The 19,480-nt window shown below is 36.5% G+C and overlaps 1 protein-coding gene across 1 annotated transcript in view; it reads right to left on the bottom strand.

Moving 5' to 3' along the window:
* Positions 1-19,480, bottom strand: part of Agbl1 (ATP/GTP binding protein like 1) — a 739,063-nt gene that overhangs the window by 75,629 nt on the left and 643,954 nt on the right. The gene's annotated exons all lie outside the window — the stretch shown is intronic.

Raw genomic sequence — 19,480 nt, 5'->3', positions numbered from 1 at the left:
TCCCTCCCTCCCTCCCTCCCCTATTTCTCCCTTCCTGTCTCCTTCCTTCTCCCTCCTCTTTGTTTCTTTTTAAAATCTGAGTATAATTTCTGTTGCTCAGATACTCTTGCCCATAGGGTGTGTCATGGAGGAGCGTGGTGGATTTATACTCTTTTCCCTTACTTCCTGCTTAAATTTTGTCTCGATTGAACTAGAATAGATCTTATGCAAGTTGTAACACTCAGTGTAAGTTCATACGTGCCTCTGCCTCTTTGTGTCTGAAAATCACTGTTTCTTTGGAATCATCTACTACCTCTGGCTCTTATAGACTTTCTTCCCTTCTGTTCCTCAATGATTGCTAAACCTTGCAGGGAAAGGTATGATGTAGACATCCCATTTAGGACTGAGTACTCGAAAGTCTCTTATTTTTCTGCACGTTGGTCTATTTGCCTTCAATCCAAGGAAAAACAGCTTGGTGAGCTCTAAGAAATTCATTAATTCAATTGGATAAATCTATACATCATTAAGAGTTATTTTAAGATTAAATTTAGCAAAGTTATAATAGCAGGCTTTCTTGGGGGCTGACATCTATCTAGCTACAAGTTCTTTACCAGGTGAGGGTTCTACTTCTTGGCATTATTGCAGCAGTGAGCATGTCATATCAGGGCAGTTCTTATTGTAGCTCCCAGAGTGTATAGATATGTAAAACGATTGATACTTTTCTCCTCTGGTTGTGTACACTAACTTCCAGCACTATGAAAGCTACCTGGCAGAAAGGAAGTATCCACGTCTTTATCTGCTTGATTTCTTCATGTTTTATGACTCAAGTGTGTGATGTCATCAGCAATAGGGTCAAACTGTCAAGTTGTAGAGGATAACCAGGAGCAATGACAATAACATGTAATGTTTAGAGATCTGGGGGGATATTATTTCAGCCATCAACTGAAAAAGAAATAACATACTCGTGGAACTGTGTTTTTTCTTTTCTAGGCTGGGTGATACCTAATTGAGTGTGATTCTCCTCACAAATAAATATAAACTCTTTTCAATATATGTATGTAGATACATTTTAGGAAGCTTTTACAAAAGTTTCCCTATGACTTTTTCAAAACGCTGGTTTGTGTTGCTTAGCCCTACCCCCTATTCCTTCTTCTACCTTGACCCCTTTAACCCTTCCTTTTCTATTCGTCTTTCTCGCTTTATCTCACTGTATTTCATACTGCTCCCTTGAAAGATCTCCATATCTCCAATGATCATTTACTAGTTCTCTAACTTCAGAAAGTTTTACAAATGAAGCATATATATTCAAAACTTCATCCACAGATGAGAGAAAATATATTTGTCTTTCTGTATCTCCGTTTCTGTATCTCTGTATTCTCTGTAACTCAGGTTGATGATTTTTTTTTTATTTTTATCTACTTACCTCTGATTTGTGTAATTTAAGTCTTTAACAGCTGAATAATATTTCATCATGTAAGTGTACCACATTATTATTATCGACTCATAAGTTGATGGACATTTAGGTTGTTTTTGCATTGTGGTCATTGTGAACAGAGCAGTAGATAATGCTATATTAGAATATAAAATCCATTGGGTATATGATCAAGACTATTATAGCTAAATGGTGTGGTAGGTATACTTCCACGTTTTTGAGGAAACTTCGCACTGATTTCCAAAGTGATCATACCAATTTTTATTCCCTTAGGCAGTTGATAAATGTGTCCATTTTCCCATACTATGTCAGTACATTTTATCTTTTAATATTGTATCTTAGGTTTCTGGAAGAACATGAAATCTCAGAGTAGCTTTAAGTTGCATTTGCCTGATGCTCAAGGATAGATTGAACATTAAAACAAGCATTTCCCAGCTATTTTTTATTACTTTTATTTTTTCACAATACAGTCATTGCCCCACTCATGGTCCACCCCACCACCCACAGTTCCACATACCATTCTTCCTCCATCCCTAAGAGGATGTTCCCCCACACTCCGCCAGACCTCCCCACTCCCAGAAGCCTCAAGTTTCTCTAGGGTTAGGGACATCTTCTCCCACTGAGGCCAGACCAGGCAGTCACTGTATATGTGCTGGTGGCCTCGGACCAGACTGTGTATGCTGCCTGGATGATGGCTCGTTGTCTGAGAGATCTCAGGCACCTGGGTTAGCTAGTCTTCCTATGGGGCCACCCTCCTATTCAGCTTCTTTCTCAGCTCTTTTTTAATTCATCCTTTGAGAACTCTATCTTGTTTCATGTCCTATTATTTTAGTTTCATTGTTTGTTTTCTTGGTGTTATTATTATTTTTTTTTACAAATTCCTTGTGTACTCTATAGACTAACTTCTGTCAGATACATAGGTAATAAAGATTATTTCCTTTTCTGTATGCTTTTTCTTTGACAGAATGATAATGTCTTTTGCTGTACAGAACCTCTACTGTTTCATGGGGCCCCATTCTTCAGATTATCTTGTTTAAATTGACATTTTTTATATAATGTAGTTTTACCATGTTTTTCCTCACTCCTCTAGATCCTTCCTACCCCCTTTTCCTCAGAATTTCAAGTTCACTCTCTCTTACTCCTCTCAAAAGCACATGCCAAAATACCCCCAAATGAAAACAAACAAAGAAATCAAAAAATACCAAAGCAACATCAATCAAACAAACAAGCAAACATCTCTCCCTCTTCCAATCCTCCGACTTCTTTTCCACATAGTTCCCTGAGTATTGAAGGTTGCCAGGGGTGCTCTTGATGAAGATAACTTATTTAGGAATGACTGTTATTGTCAGTCTCTGTTCATTGCCATCTATTTCACGATCTTAATGTCTACGCTACTGTGGTCCTGCTCAAAGAGACATTTCTCTGTGCCATGATTTCAAGCATATTTATCAGATTTAGGATATTAGGTCTGACATTGAGGTTCTTGAACACTTGGAGATGGATTTGTGTGGTTTGAATCTACTTTTCTTCTTTTACATACAGCTATCCAATTTGACCAGCACCAATTGTTGAAAATGCGTTCTTAACTTTGGTGTTTTGTTTTTTTTTTGCTTCTGTCAATGCCATCATAATGTCTGGAATTATAAACAGGTCTTCAATTCTATAAGAAGAATTTCTAAATGTGTCTGTTTTTTTATGCCAGTTCTGGGTAGTTTTAATACTATATCCCTATAGCTAGCATAAGTTATAATCAGGGATGGGTTACTTCTATCATTTCTTTTATTGTTGAGGAATGTTTTCACTATCCTTGCTTGTTTATGCTTTTATAAAAATTTAAGATTTTTCTTTCAGGTTTTAAAAACTAAAATGTTGCTGGGAATCATAATGAATCTGTTAACTGCATTGTTAGGATATCTATTTTAACATTATTAACCCTACTAACTCATGAGCATAGATCTTTCCATCTTATGCTGTTTGTTTCACACTTTATTATTCATTGTCTTAAAGTTTTACTGTACAAGTCATTCATTTCATCATCTATATACATGCCAGATAAAGTGATTTTTTTGAGGTTGTTGCAAACAGAGTCGTTTCCTCAATGTATTCCTCAGTAAGTTTGTCATTTGTGCATAAGAAAGTTACTGATATTTGTGTGGTAATTCTCTGTCTGAATATTTGCTGAATGTCATTATCCGCTGTTTGAGTTTTCATGGAGCATTTAGGATCTTTCTTTCTTTCTTTCTTTCTTTCTTTCTTTCTTTCTTTCTTTCTTTCTTTCTTTCAATAGAATTACACTACCTGCATGCAAAGGTACTTCAGATTACTGCTTCTCTATTTGTGTCCTTATTAATTTCCTTCAATTGTCTTATTGCTCTAACAAAGAGTTAAAGTACTATGTTGAATAGAAGTGAAGAGAATGGGCATTTTTGTGTTCATTTTGGTTTTGTGGGAGTAGTTTAAGTTTTATTCTATTCAACCTAGGGTTAACTACGGAATTTCTCCATATTGCCTTAGTATGTTGAGATATGTCCCCTCTATTTGTTAGATTCCCAAGAACTTTTTATCACGAAGTCATGTTTAATTTTGTCAAAAGTCTTTTTTTCATATGTTCATGTCATATTTACCATACTATATGTATATTTCAAAATATAGAGATTACATGTTAATAAATTAATTATGTACCTGAAGTCATAGGGAAACCAAGAATAAATAATGTTCAAAACAAGGAGCTATGAAGAGATAATTAAAATAGGGTGAAAATTAATGAAATAGAAATTACGCTACTCAGGTAAATTACTATTGCTGAGGAAGATATCATGTCTTGGGGACGTAGGAATTAGAAGACTTGAACTGAATATGGTATAAAAAACTTATCCTAGAGGGATAGCTTTCATAGTATAAGAAGTTACTATATAAGCTGTCAGCAGAATGAACCATCAATAGTTACACAAAGTCAGAATGCCTATGAACCACAAAAATAGCCAATCTGATAAGATATCACTAAGGGTTCAATAGTGGTACTCATATTGTGTCAGTAGCCAACAACTATCCAATTAAGAATTGAGGAGCTCTCAATAGGAGATAAATCTTGTCTGGTATTGAGAACCTAGCAAATCACCGGGGACTAGTCAGGTCATGGATCTTGGAGGAAACCTATTTTCTTCACTTTCCTAAATCAATATAATCCTTAATTGCAATTTAAAATTTTATCCTTATACTCAGAGATAAATGAAACAGTTATCATTTATCACAGAAGCTTCTCTTGCATTAGAGGGAGACCAGAACAGAAAACCACAACTGATAAAAGTACAGAAAGCAACTTACCTTGCGGTGCTAAGCTCTATTAGATACATTTATGACATAACTCCTCCACCTGCAGCTCACAGAACATCATAGAAGGCAGAAGACGTAGTATAAGAGCAGTGCATGTGTGTGTGTGTGTGTCTGTGTGTGTCTGTGTGTGTGTATGCATGTGGATGTGTGCATGTGACAGAGAGAGAACTAGAGAGAAAGAGAGAGCATGCATTTGTGCATGCATATGCATGATATAACAATAATGATCAAACTAAAGAAGTCATGAGTTTGAGAGGAAGCAAAGAAGCATAGAGAAGTTGGAAAAGGGACATAGGAGAGGGGCTGGACTTAGGAAAGAGAAGCAGAATGATGTAACTATATTTTAATTAAAATGAAAACAAGACGAAATGTTATCCATAACAAACAAATGAGCTTTTTCCTAGATAGAAAGGGATGGTTCAGCATATATAAACCAATAAATGCAATCCAGCATTAAGGAGCAGACTTAAGAACAGAAACCATGTGATCATATCATTAGATATTTTAGATTTTAACTCTACTATATATGAGATTATTTTTCTGATATCTTTTTTGGTATTCTTGCTTTGTTATGTAGGAGTGCTCTTAACTTTTCTCTGTTCACTTTGAGTCCTGTCAATTTGTTGAAAATTTTTTCTGGCTAGAGTTTTAGGTTCTAATAGATATAAAGTAATATTACCCGCCAATAATGATACTTTGTCATTTGTTCCCTATTTATTCTCTCTTTTTTTTAACTTCCATCTCCTTTCACATTGCTATAGCTATGGCTTCAAGAACTATGCTGAATAAGTCTGGGAGGAATGGATCTATTTTTCTTGTCTATTATTTTAGTGCATATCATATTTGGATTTTGCTTTGTATTCACCTCTTTCCTGTTTGAAGTATGTAGCCAGAATTTTGACAGTGTCCTGTCTCAAGTAGTCTAAAACTGTAGAAAACAAATGATGTTAGGTTAAAAACTCCTTCTATGCACTAAACTCAAAAAGAATGGATGAGCTTTCACATGAGCACACCACTAAGGATGAGGAACAGCAAAAATAAAAGGGAGGGGCTTGTGAGTTGAAGAAGAGTCTCTGCCTTCAGGTTAAAATGTGTAACTCTTGTAGAGGTAGCAGAGCAGTGAGGATCATAGCGGCATGTGTCCCTGTTGGGTTTCCATTTGCCAAGAACAAGTCTGTAGGAGATTTGAAGAAACTACCCGATGTCTACAAAAATTAATTACCAATATATGTCTGACCAAGAATGAGAGAAGTCTTCCCAAAACTTTGACCATTTCAGAGCCTAGGATGTAAGGCTGGGATTCAGAGGTAGATTTTGATAGATTAAAAGATAGTAATAAAGAATTTCTAATACTATAACAACCTGACTTCGTAAATGGTGATTCCTATATGTTATATCTATTTCTCTATAGTCTTCACTAAAAAGCAACATGGTAAGAAGAAAAATGCTGAGCTCATATGGATCCTGTGCTCATATGGATCCTGTGCTCATATGGACCCTGTGTGGTTTGCATCTTCTTGATTATCAACATCATGGCATCAGTATTCCAAGTACTCAGGCCTTTGTTGACAAACAAAAAGATTTGATGAGCCCAAGAATTTAGAAATCCATGTCAGTCTCAGAAGTAGAGTACAGCATGGGTATTGACGGACACTGTATATACATCACAGTTTTGAAATATTTTTCTTTTTCAAATGAAAGTATGGTGCTGTTTATAACTGAATAAAATTCTTTTCTCAGCTACAATAAGCTTTCTGCCCAATAAGATGGGCAAACATTGTAATTTTTCTAGAAAATATTGTTATCTGTGTGCCATTGTGACACAATTTCTGAGGTAAACAAATGATAAAATTAGAAAAGTTTGTTTTAAGAGGTTTTAATTCATCATCACTGGACTCGTTGCTTTGGGCCTCTGGTGGCTCAAAATATCCTCAGAAGTAGATCATGGTAGATTATGTTTGTTTCCTTCATGATATCCAAGAAGCAGAGAAACAAAGAAAGAGGAAGGAATCAGAGTCTCAATATCCCATTTAAGGATGTGCCCCAAATGACCTGACTCCTTCCTGCCCTACACTGTTAACCCTACCTCTCAAAGGTTTCAACATCTCCAAATAACATCACATCCTGTGGTCCAAATCTTCAATAAATGAAGTGTGTAGAGATGTTTTGAATTCAAATTATATCAACATTAAAGCAGAATTATCTCACAAAGGAAATCTAACACTTGACTTTGGTGTAACTCTCAGAGAACTATACGTTTTTCAAATGACTTGAAGCTGAAATCTAGCTGGAGTAGATGGCTTGGGCCTAAATATTGTCAAGAATCTGGAACATTTGTCTATTCCTTTAGCTTAACTAGCCTACATCTTATCCATTTTAACAAAACAGAATTTGGATGCCTGGAAATATTTGGCAGTGACAGGAAAAATGTTTTCTAGTTGTCAAAAGTATGATGGGGGTCATAGAGGAGGTTGTTATTGACATGGTTAGAGAGGAGGCCATGGCCATGCTAAACACCCTACATTCTACAGTGCAGCTCCTCACACTGAGCTATCATCTGTCCCCTAATATTGGCAATGTCAAGCTTTCAAAGCTTTGCTTTATATTAATAGCACAGAGACAGCCATGAGAAACTCTGGGGCTTTGGGAGTCAGACTAATAAATTTAACATGCAATGGATCAAATAAGAAATATGTAGACATCAACTTCAGAGAATGAGGGTCCCTATGGCAGAAGCAAGAAGGCAGACAGCTTGATGGGGTAATTGATTACCTGACAATAAAAAATGCAAGACTATTTTCAGAGAATGCAGGCAAAAAAAAAAAGTGTCACAGAGACTGGAACAGGAAATAGTCACCCTGGATGTTTCAGGATATGAGTCACTTTGATCCACAATGTGGGTTTCTTGTTGGCTGTTGATGCAATTTTTTATTGTGAGATGGCTCTGTAGGATATTCCATCAGAGTTCTCTCCATCTTACTTCTGCACTTAGCAAACACTTTGCACATTTGCTTCTCATGTGTCTAACCCTTCCAATAGAAAGAAAATTCACTGAAGGGAAAGATAAAGTTACCAACTTTGGCTATTGTATTTCCCCTCATGACTGGATGATTGATAATTTTAGTTCTTGAGTATGTTTAAAAGCCTTGGCATCTTGTTGCTATGCAGTGTATCCCACTGAGAATCTGGCCATAGGCCATAGTAAATTGCTAGAGAAATACATTCATACACAGACACCCGAACAACATTGCTCAGTGAACTGTCTTCAATAGTCTAAAACTGCAGCAATATGAAGTAATCAAGCAATGCACTTTAATACAAACTCTTCCATAGTTTTAAAAAAATTGATCTAAAAACATCCAAGAGATGATAAGGGTTTTCTGTGTCACTCTTCTATAGCTTCCTGTGTAAGGTGTTCTGTATGTAGAACTTGACATTGTAGGTCAATAGCTCATCCTTAAGTGTAAGGAACTATGCATTTAGTCTAGAAAAGCAATTCAAAATATTTCAAATAAAAATATGGAAATAATCACTTTTTAATGAGGAACAGGGTCCTGAAGATTAAATTGTTCAATCAGCCAAAAAAAAAAAAAGTCTCCCAAATGGTTAGGCTACATTCTCTCATGGTTCTGCCTTGAGGTAAAAGCCAATTAAATTAGTTTCTACAGAGTAACTGTCGGAAATCAAAACTGTGTGGAATAGTGAACTGATTAAAAGCCTGTAATTGTAATTCAATAGAGTGGACCATTCATCTCACAGATGGCTATGTGACTCACATCCCAGTGAGAAGATGCTAACTTAGGTAGGACCAAAGACTGGGTATGAAGTGGCAGAGACTGTGTATCCCACAGAACAAGAATCTGGAGCAAGTTTGTAAGGGCAGTTTGATCTGTAGTTTTCCATTTCTGGCTTAACCACTATAGAGAGGGCTTCTTTCTCATGCTTTTATCCAAGAGCATTTTAAAGATAGATTTCTATTTTGAACATCATAAAAGTTCCTGGATTGTTCCCAAAGAAACTTTAGTCAATGTTTATGTTTATCCTCTGGTGTTTTCCAACTTACTTTCCTATAATTTCTGTCTTTGGGCACGTACTGCCTAGTATCAAGGTCATTAAACATTTTCTAAAGACTACCTGCCAGATGTCCTTAGCTATAGACATAACATTATCACTGCTGCAGAATCTAAATTCTGCCTTTGAATCACAGAGCCCATAGCACATTTGTAAGGAGTGAGATTGGATTCATACAGAACTTCATTTATAAAAATAGAGAGGGAGCGGGGCAGTGGTGGCGCACGCCTTTAAGCCCAGCACTTGGGAGGCAGAGGCAGGTGGATTTTTGAGTTCGAGGGCAGCCTGGTCTACAGAGTGAGTTCCAGGACAGCCAGGGCTACACAGAGAAACCCTGTCTCGAAAAACTGAAAAACCAAAAAAATATAAATAAAATAGAGAGTGAACTGGAATTGTGGTTTATTTTTCTTGTTCTTGCTTAATACACATGGAAATAGTTATTTTATCAGGATATGCGCTTAACATGTGAGTTATAATTAATATCATTAACATGTCCAACGAATGCATACTAATCAGAAATAAAATATACATGTAGAATAGTATGGAAGCTAATCAATGAAATAAGCAGCTGCCATAAAATGAGTACTAAGTAGATACTGAAACTTCCTCTGTTGCTTAAAAGGCACAAAGTTTAGTTTATACAAATTGGCTTTTTCTTGGAAATGCATAGATTTCACAAAAGACCATAAAAAATCCTTAATCAGTGTTAGCTCCTGGTAGCATAAATACTGCGAAATTCATAAAAGATAGTTTTCTTTGTTATTTAGTTCACTCACTCCATCTTTTAATTGTCTGCTTGAAGAAGAGTTGTGGGTGGCTGTCTACCTCACAAACTTTCTCACGTGTAACCAGTATAATACTGGATGTGACAAAACTTTATCTTTGGAGATCAGAAATAAGAAATTTATTTTCTTTTAATTATAGGAAAGATATATCACATAGGCCTGTATAAATGATTGTCTTTTCATGACATAAACCAAAAGAAACACATAGACACACACACACACACACTCACAGAGAGAGAGAGAGAGAGAGAGAGAGAGAGAGAGAGGAGAGAGAGATACAGAGACAGAGACAGAGACAGAGACAGACAAACAGAGACAGAGAGAAACAGAGACAGAGAGAAACAGAGACAGAGAGAGAAATTTGTGTAGGAGAAAAGAGCCAGCTTCTTTTGTTTATACCTTATCCACTTTTGCAAGCTATTATTACCACACAAGTCATTCTCCTTTCCCAAGACTCATTAGCATCATCCATGCCCTACGTCATTAATTTTCCGTTAACATCATACCAATTTTTTTACCTGCCACCATGTCAAAGAAATTCCCTTTGCTCTGTAGTCGTGTCCTCATCTTTGTTCTTCTATGCCAGCATCTCCTCTCACCTCAACTTTAAAAGCAAGCCAGCAAACAAATAAGCAAATAGCACCAAGAACAAAAAAGGCGTTCCTCACCACATTCATATTACATGTCAGTCACAGAATGCTTCTCTGTGCTGTACATTACACTTGCCTTTGGGGCACAAGAAAAAAAAACTCCTCCTTCTACTGACAGATGATAGTCTGAATGCTTGATCATTTATACTTCAGTTATATCACTATAAACCACCCCACTCTACCTACTACTGCTTACTCTACAGAATGGAGTTTTACTACCCCAGCTGTTGTTAGCAACTCGATCACGTCTGTCCTGTTAAATACATTAATTAAGAGCTAGCTTGTAGCAGAGCAGTCCTGTGTGAAGGACTTAGATGTGACCTTCAACAAGTTGTTACTTTCCTTTTTGATTCTGTTTCTCATCTTTAAGATGGAGATAAAAATAGTATATACCTGTCTTAGCATGGATTACCCAGAACAAAGAGCCTGCGGCTACTAATTAAGAAAGAAAGTGTAATCCCAGGGAAGCAAGAAAGTCAGGGAAAAGGAGTATTCATCAGGAGAACGCTAATATGAGAATGTCTTTCAAAGTGGGACAATGCTTGATTGCAACTCAGGATCAGCATTGTGGGGTTACCACTACCGTGGCCATAAGATGTGCACTTGCCTAGGAAGGTCTATAGAGAGGAAAAAAATAAGAATATCCAAGATACACAGATCCCACAGGTCTCCCCCAGAGAGAATTAATTGGCACACTCCTGGATGGTGCAGGGCTGGATGGCACAAAGTTTAAATGGCATTTTATGCCTTGGTGCAATTAGGAAAGTACAGGCTGGAAGGAGAATGTGTACTGACAAGGGCAGAAGACACAGGCATGGGTCTGGATCCCCAGGAACCGGCTTAGAGTGTACACAAAGATAGTTTCTGCTCAGTTGGCTGCTCGTAATTGGAGTTGCTGGCTAACTTTCCAGTTAGTCAGTATGAGTCATTCAGCTCGCTTGGCTATTGACACCTCCTCTGAATGTACACTTCTTGGAAGGATTAAAGTAGCATGTAAAGATTTACATGCTCGGAGACTACTCCCCTGGGACTATGAAAATAGCTTTTTCTCAGAGCTAGCTGTTTGTCCTTAATGTTTAAGTATCATCATCATCATCATCAGCAGCATCATCATCGCAGGATGCTTACAATAAGCTAAATCATTTTTCAGAACCTGGTGTTAGTCTGTGTACGCCTATGCCTGACCATTTCTCCTTTCACATCCAGTGATTGAGTCATACTAATCAAAGACTTTCCCACTAATCAGATTGCTTTTTATACACTTTCTACCCAAGAAATGCAGAGTGTTGAAGAAGCCATGTATTTAAAACTGGCACTGGATGTTGTACTAACTCATCTAGAAACAAGACCAGAAGCCTACTATGGTTTTTTTCAGTTTTGGGTAGAGCACCCCTAGCATGGCTGAAGGTATAAACAAGGGTGAGGCATTGATGCAACTGACGCATGGATGTAGGACTGTAAATTAGACAAACTCCAACTTCAAATGTCTCACTGACACAATAGTGTAAATTATTATCTAGAAGCTATATAAGTTGATAGGTCTGATAGTTTCCAGTTCAAGACGGACAGCTCCAGACACACTTAGCTGGGTGCCCTATGTCTACTCAGTCACATGAAAACAACTCCTTATTAAATGCAAGTAGTTCTCTGCAGAGAAATCTCTGAACAGTTTTTTTTTTCAGTTCAACTTTTTATTTTAATAAAACCAGAATATGCACAGCACATGCAGTGCTAGCATCTAAACTAATACAATAAGCAACTACTAAAGCTACAGTGACTTGAGGGTCAATTACATTCAGCAAGTTTAAACCCATTCTTAATCTTGAAACGTAACTGAAAATATTGCTTGCTGATAAAACTTGCTCAACTGCTCTTGCTGAATGTCCAAGTCACTGACTATGCCAATACAACAAAGATGAACAGTTTTCAGAACTCTTGGGTGTGTGCTCTGAACCACCACCCCCATTACAGCTTACTTTAAAAAAATAACACATTATTATCATTGTTAAAGAAAGATTTGACATGATCAGATTTACCAGTCATGTGTCATTAGTGGAAAGGCATCTTTGGATGGATTCTAAATATGACCTATAACGTTTTTTTTTTTTCATAAAGGCCCAGCTTAAAACTTAAAGCTTTCAAGACAAAAAATAGTCTCCTATCAGTTCACACTTTTTTCAACATATTAGAAACAGCTGCCTTTTCTCTTAGTGGCAGAACAAATAAAAACTAACAATTTACTTTTGATCTTATAGAGTCCCCTCATGGGGCAGAGCCAGGCGTCATTCCAAGTAATATTGATGTATCATCCCTCAAATGTCTATTGAAAATGGTTTGTAATCTTTGGTAATATTCAATTCAGAAATCAGTAATATTTCACTGTATATTCACAATGTCCTCTCAATAAAACACTATGTCATGAATGGAGGGCAATGATATAACATATAGTCAATATAAACATACAACATATATTAATTATATATCACATCTGTATTATTTCATTGATCATATAGTTTCTTCCCTTAGAGATCACATGTTTCTTGGCTTGTTCTTTCTTTTATCTTCTTTTTACTTACACATTGTTTGCGATTCTTACTAAGCTTATTAAATGGAGTCAATAATCCATAGATATATGTTAAAAGCCACACAGTAAACACCAGATACTCTATCAGTTGTTGGTATCAGCAATGACATCAACATGGTAGTGTGGGTCAATGCTCCACTATGGTGATTTACTTTCTAATGGCAGGGTTCATGGTCTACCACATCCAACTCTCTTTTGAAGGTCAGGGATATTCAAGAGATATAGGAAGAAGACCACTATTACTGTATACTTAAAGTCTTAAATGGTAAGCTTCTTTAATGTTCCTATTATAGTTTCTGATTTAGTGTCTTGTCTTGGAAGGCAAGACAATTTTAGAGAATCCTGACATTTCGTCTATGCTAATTAACCATTCAAGACACAAACAAATGAGCATGTTAGCTTTACATGTCCTCTGGACCGGTGTGAGATAAGCTTCAGCCAAAGTCTATTTAATAGCTGAATTTTCCATACAAATTATTCCAATGGAGACTAAGGGCATTGTGGAACCCTTGTGCTAATGTTATATGGGAAGATCCCCCAACAGTCTGTAAATAGTCTGAGTGTTTCCTGGAGTTCATGTATAACTCTGGCATAGATCCCTCAGGGCATAATCAGGATCTTTACCTTGTCAACTTACGATGATATTGAAGGATTCTCCTCTATGGGTTAGACTTAACCTTCAATCAAAGGCACCTTCATCACACAAATTTCTACAGAGTGATAGAGGCAATCAAGACATGGAGATTGCCTTGCCTGCCTTCCTCCTCATTATAGTACTTACATCAGACACAGCTTCCTTGCTTCTGGTGATTAAGAACTGCCACCTACCCTCAGTCAGTCTGGGATCTCAGCACCACCATTTATATTAAAGAGCTTCTTTTTACACTAATATCTTTCACTGTGGATATCTAACATACAGAGGACAGTTGCCACTAAATTTCTCGAATTCTCGAACCTGCTTGTGTAGCCACGTCCCCACCTTTTATTCTCTTAGGAAAGAGTAACCCAATATACCTGGAAACATTTTAGAAATGAGAATTTGAGGCTATAAAGATGGCTCTGTGGTTAAGAGGAGGTTATTCTTTCAGAGGATTAGGGTCCAAGTCAATGCAACCACATAGCAACTCACAACAGCCTATACCTTCAGACTCAAGGGATTCAATTCCCTATCCTGGCCTCTATGGCACCAGCCATATAAGTGGCATTTAGATATGCATGTAGGAAAAATATCTGCACTCATAAGAAATAATTTTTAAAATACAAAATTTTAAATTTTTGAAGTGATGTAATAAGGATCTAGAAGTATTCAACCAGACACTTGAAAATTGTGATACAGGATCAAGTTTGAGAATTGACAATGGAATGGAAGCAGTGTTGCATTGAAAAGCACACAATCATAGAACTGATGGTGAGTTTCAAATGTTATGTATAATTGGTTGTGATTCTTCTACTGACCTGGGGATTCTGACTCCAGGTTCATCATCATTCAAATGAATATATCTCTGTTCAGTACTATAAGCCTTTGCTGTGTAAAATATTTAAGAATATTCTCTAAGAATTTATCTCTTTACTTTTGAGCATAAACATATGTACATATACAGGTACACATTTATCAATAAGAAAAGAAAGCCAGTAAGATCTATGAATTGAATTCATATGGATTTCCCAACTCTGATATTGTGCTATAATTCTGAGAGATGTTCCAGTTGAAGGTAACTAGGCAAAATATATACATGGGATCTTTTCTGTAACATTTCACACGCACACAGACACACACACACACACACACACACACACACACACACACACACACAGAGAGAGAGAGAGAGAGAGAGAGAGAGAGAGAGAGAGAGAGAGAGAGAGAGAAAAAAGAGTAGTCTGATGTACACTGTCTAGTCCCCAGCTAAATATTGGACAGAATGGTTCTTCCCATTTTACTCTATTGTCAGGATTGTTTTATATAGTCTAGAATGAATGCACTGTCACATAGATGAGTTCTATGACAAACTCAGGTATATCTTTAGGAACAGTCTTGTTATTTTGAGAGGCAATCTATCAAACCTCTAAGTTACTTTAAGGGAAGTACTCATTGAGTCGATGGATATTGCCTCTCCACATATACTTTGGACTTCTTTAATTCCCACCATCTTTTCTTTTTATTATTTTATATTACTATATTTGTATTTGTGTGGGTGTTTTATTTTTGTAGCAATTATAAATATTATTTTATATGTCATACTCAGCAGATTTGTTTTCAGTATATAGAAATGTGATTAATTTCTGTGTGTTGATTTTATATTCTCTAGCTGACCTCTTATTACCAAGGGTATGTTTGAGGATGTTAAAATGAATATATTTTATTGAACTGTTTACATAATCATGTCACATTCAAACAAAAAGATAGTATTTTCTTCTGGTCTATGTCATTTATGTTATTTTTCTTATATTATTTTGCTTGTTAGAGTCTGCATATTTATATTAAACAGCACTGGTAAAATATAACATATTTTCTTGGATCCAATCTTAAAGGGAAAGCATTTAGACAGTCATCATTAAGTTTGAAACTAGCTATATGCTTTTATAGATGTCTTTTATTTTTAAGGTATGTCTTCTTCATTTCTAATTTCCTGAGACTATAAATGTATATTACATATAAAATACCATTATACATTTAATATATATTGTATATTATATAATAGGTGTTGAATTTCAACACGATTTTTTGTTAGCTATATGATCATATGATTTTTCTTCTTTTGTCTATTAATGTTTGTATCCTTAATAATTACTCTCAGTGACTTTGATAGAACATTAATTAGAGTTCTAGTTGACTGTTCTTAGTTCTTAGTTGGCTAGCTTCCTGTGTCTGTCCCTATCCCAACATCATCTATTCAAGATGTATCTTCACTAAGATTTTCACGTTTCTAGCCTAGCTACAGTAAATCTTTATTAAGAGGCTGCATTGTTCTGGAAAACTATGGAAACGATGCTTCCTTATGTGATGTTTTCTAAACCTTAACTCTTAGTCTGGAGACAAAGTCGGGGTAATCTTGGAGAATATATTATTATTTTGCTTGGCCCTTCTTCAAGAGAAGCTATTCAAGTTTCTAGGCAAGGACAGAGCTTCTCCTGAATTAAGTGTTGGTAGATTTCTTTGGCAAGCCCAAATTACTAAAAGGAATTTGGGTGCTAAATCTTGACAAGTCTGCCTAATATGGCTATGCCAGGTCTCATGTGTCTTTCTTGTCAATCTGTGTTATACTTTTTCAGATTAACCAGTTGAAGGGGAATATTTATACTTACCTCTTTTTACCTTTATAATATGCTCTGTATATGATTTTCAGTTCAGTAACACATAAACTTACAGAACATGGGAGTTTAAAGAAAAACTGTTCCAAATGCCCTTAGGGTCCACAGCATGACTTAAGCTGGCAGTTGACTGCCCCGAGCCTATCATTTTCTTTCATCAAGGTGACAGTTGTTGTTAACAGAGCTGTCCTTTGTAATCCTTATATTTGTCTCTGTGTTCACTGTGTAACATCCTCAAAACTAGCATATAGTCCATTCGTCTTCTACCTTTTCACCAATGTTATTAGAGATGAAGGCCATAGAGATAACAATGCCATTCTATAATAAAATTGTCTGGACTAATGTCTTTAGTTGATTTATGAAATGTACAGCTTAGCTGCATAACATTCTTAGCCTTGGTATGAGTATTGGTGTTAATACTGAAAATATCATTGGCCCTTTAACACCATTTCTTCATATCTAAAGTCATCAACAAATGACAAAACAATAACAACAACAAATTGATTTACTGTTCTGTTCCACAGAGAAGATGTTGTGTCTATTGTATTTCCAACAGTTATCTTAGCCATCACTTTTTCTACATGTGATCTTAAACTCTATCATCCCTTTCTGTGTTTTGTACTATTTTCATATTTTCCACTTTAGAATATTGTCCTTTGGTTACCCGAGTAACCAAATTCAGTTTAAGACTCGGATTCTAAATTCATCATCATACATGGTCACTGATACACTTTTATTATGTCAATTTATGAAAAACACACTGGACATGTGTGAGATATGGTGATCACCCAGTAACGGTGTGCTTTCTCTTATTCTTTCCCCATTACTCCTTGCTGCTTTCTCTATGGCTACCATCACCCCTTCTTCTTCAAGAGCTAACACTGCTATCACTATGGCACCTTTACTGTACAAAAGGTTGCAGTGTTAGTTTTGCCTTCATCACTTTCTTTAGTTATTTTCTGTAGTTCCATACAAAAACACTCTTAGAAAAGTGCATATAATGGTAAAAGCATAAAAGAAAACTGCAACCATTACAAGCACTACCAACTCACCTAAATTTATTGCATACTAAAAGAGGACTTTGGTGAATGCTTTGCATGTCCTATGGTATTTAATCTTTGTAATAGTCCTATGCTATAGGAATTACTACATTCAATTTTTAGAAATGAGTAAACAGAGCCGTAGAACCTTAAATAACTGTCTATGTCTTCCCGTCCAAACACAGGCAGAATAATGACTCAAACACAGCTGTCTAAATCCAAAATTAGTGTGCCTAGTCACAATGTACAAGTAGTCAAGACCATGTATAAATACTTCTGAGCTGTCATCTCCCCGCCCAGTGAATGCCATCCACTTGCCATCTATGCTGACTTTTCCTCTCTTCTCAATGCTTCTCCAGCTTTCATCTACCACCAATGAGAGATTCCTTCGCTTTAAGTATTGCTATGGCTTCCACAACAAAATGTTAAAAGAAGGGTAACTGAGAACAACGGAAATGCTTTGTCTTGCAGTTCTGTAGGTCAGAAGTCAGATGTCAATATATGAGCAGAATCTTGCTTTTTCTCAAGCCTATAGTATAATTGCTCATTGACTCTTCCAGGATCTAATATGTACTAATGACATTTGTGGCATTACTTACCCTATAGATGCACCACACCAGTCTGCCTCTATTATCTCTTGCTGTTCCCTCCTTTGTACCCATCTCAGTGCCTCTTTTCCTCTTGGGAAGACAGCTATAGTATGCTATATTATGAACTGACTTTACTCCAGAATAGCCTGATCTTAAATCAAACACACACACACACACACACACACACACACACACACACACACACTGTTTAGTTAGAGGCTGTCAGTCTTTGGTTCTTATTTTAACTTATGTGTGGAGAAATGGGTAAGCATAGAGAACAAAGTTTGGGTGGAACTTTGTCTTTTATGGGTGGATCAGAGATCTTGGTATTAGTTTTCCCCCTGCCTAGAAATGAAAATGTAAATCACTTATTTATTTACTTTTGGACTTCACTTATTGTTTAAGATAAAGATAATGATGTTTTACTTTTTCAAGATATTATTTGTTTTTATTTTATATGTATGCATGAGTGCTTGCATGCTCATATACCATGTTTATGTCTTCTTTCTTCAGAGTACAGAAGAATGAATTGGATTCTCCTGGAACTCTACCTGTGACTCACCATGTGAGTACTGAGAACAGAAGATAGATTTTCAGAAAGAGAAGCAATTTCTCTTAAATGCTGAACCATCTTTCCAGCCCCTACTTATGTTTTCCTTATAGTTACTGTGGAGATGTAATAACCTGATGATATATGTTTAAATAAAACCATAACCAACTGAATCCTGTTAGGTCCTGTGATGTCACATAGTGAAGAAGACACTCACACACTTCTACTCGACCACCTCCTTTCAGCCATACATCTCAGAGTGAAAGAGGTTTCTTCTTGTGCCAAGCCTTTCCTGTCTCCTAACACACTTTGTTACTTTACAGTTCTCGGGTTTGGCTTGAGTTACTTTCCCCAGACTTTTTCCCCTAGCTGAATTGCCGTCAAACATACTATTTTTCTCTAATCATGAAATGATTTTTCAATGACCCTCCTCACCATTTGCACTTGTCAATTTCTCTACACAGCCTGACTTCCTGATGAATGTCTTACAGCTCTGCTTCCATGTCCTTTTAACCTAGTCTCCTGTTATTTCTCTGGTGTCCATGTCATGTGTCAACTAAACTGCCATTTTTGGAAGTCACAATGGCATTAAAGAATGTATGCAGCATTAAAAGCAAATAGCTAGTCGCAAATAGGACTTTTCTCAGGCAGCATGCTTCCTGATGATTCTGTTGTAGCTCCCAGCTGGCCACCCTGCCTCCTTGACTTTTGCTTGCTTTTAACTTTCAGAATATGATAGGTGACTCTTTTGAACCTTTGCCATTGTGAGTAGGACCTTTCTGTTCTATTTACAACCATACACTTTTAATCTCTGTCCTGGTGGTGGCTGTTTTCCGGTCTTTGGCCTTTTATAACATGTCTTCTCTTCAGTCCTTCTGAAAGAAATGATTCTTTTCATGCCTTTAACAGACACACAATATCTACCTCTCCGATGAAAGGGAACTTCCTCCCCAGCACTTGAACATATGTGCCCTGCTCTCACTACCTCTGCAGGTTCAACAACTCTAAAGCACACGTGACAAACTTAGTTGTTCTTTTAACTTTCCCCTCACTAAAGAATCTTTTATAAAATCCACCATTGCTGCAAATATTCTTTTAGCTTCAAAATCCAGAACTCCATTCAGGAACTGTAGCATATAGCGGTAATTCTGTCATTT

Source organism: Grammomys surdaster, unplaced genomic scaffold, assembly GCF_004785775.1.
Source record: "Grammomys surdaster isolate TR1022 unplaced genomic scaffold, NIH_TR_1.0 493, whole genome shotgun sequence".
Taxonomy (NCBI): Eukaryota; Metazoa; Chordata; class Mammalia; order Rodentia; family Muridae; genus Grammomys; species Grammomys surdaster.
This window is presented reverse-complemented; position numbering and strand designations above follow the sequence as displayed.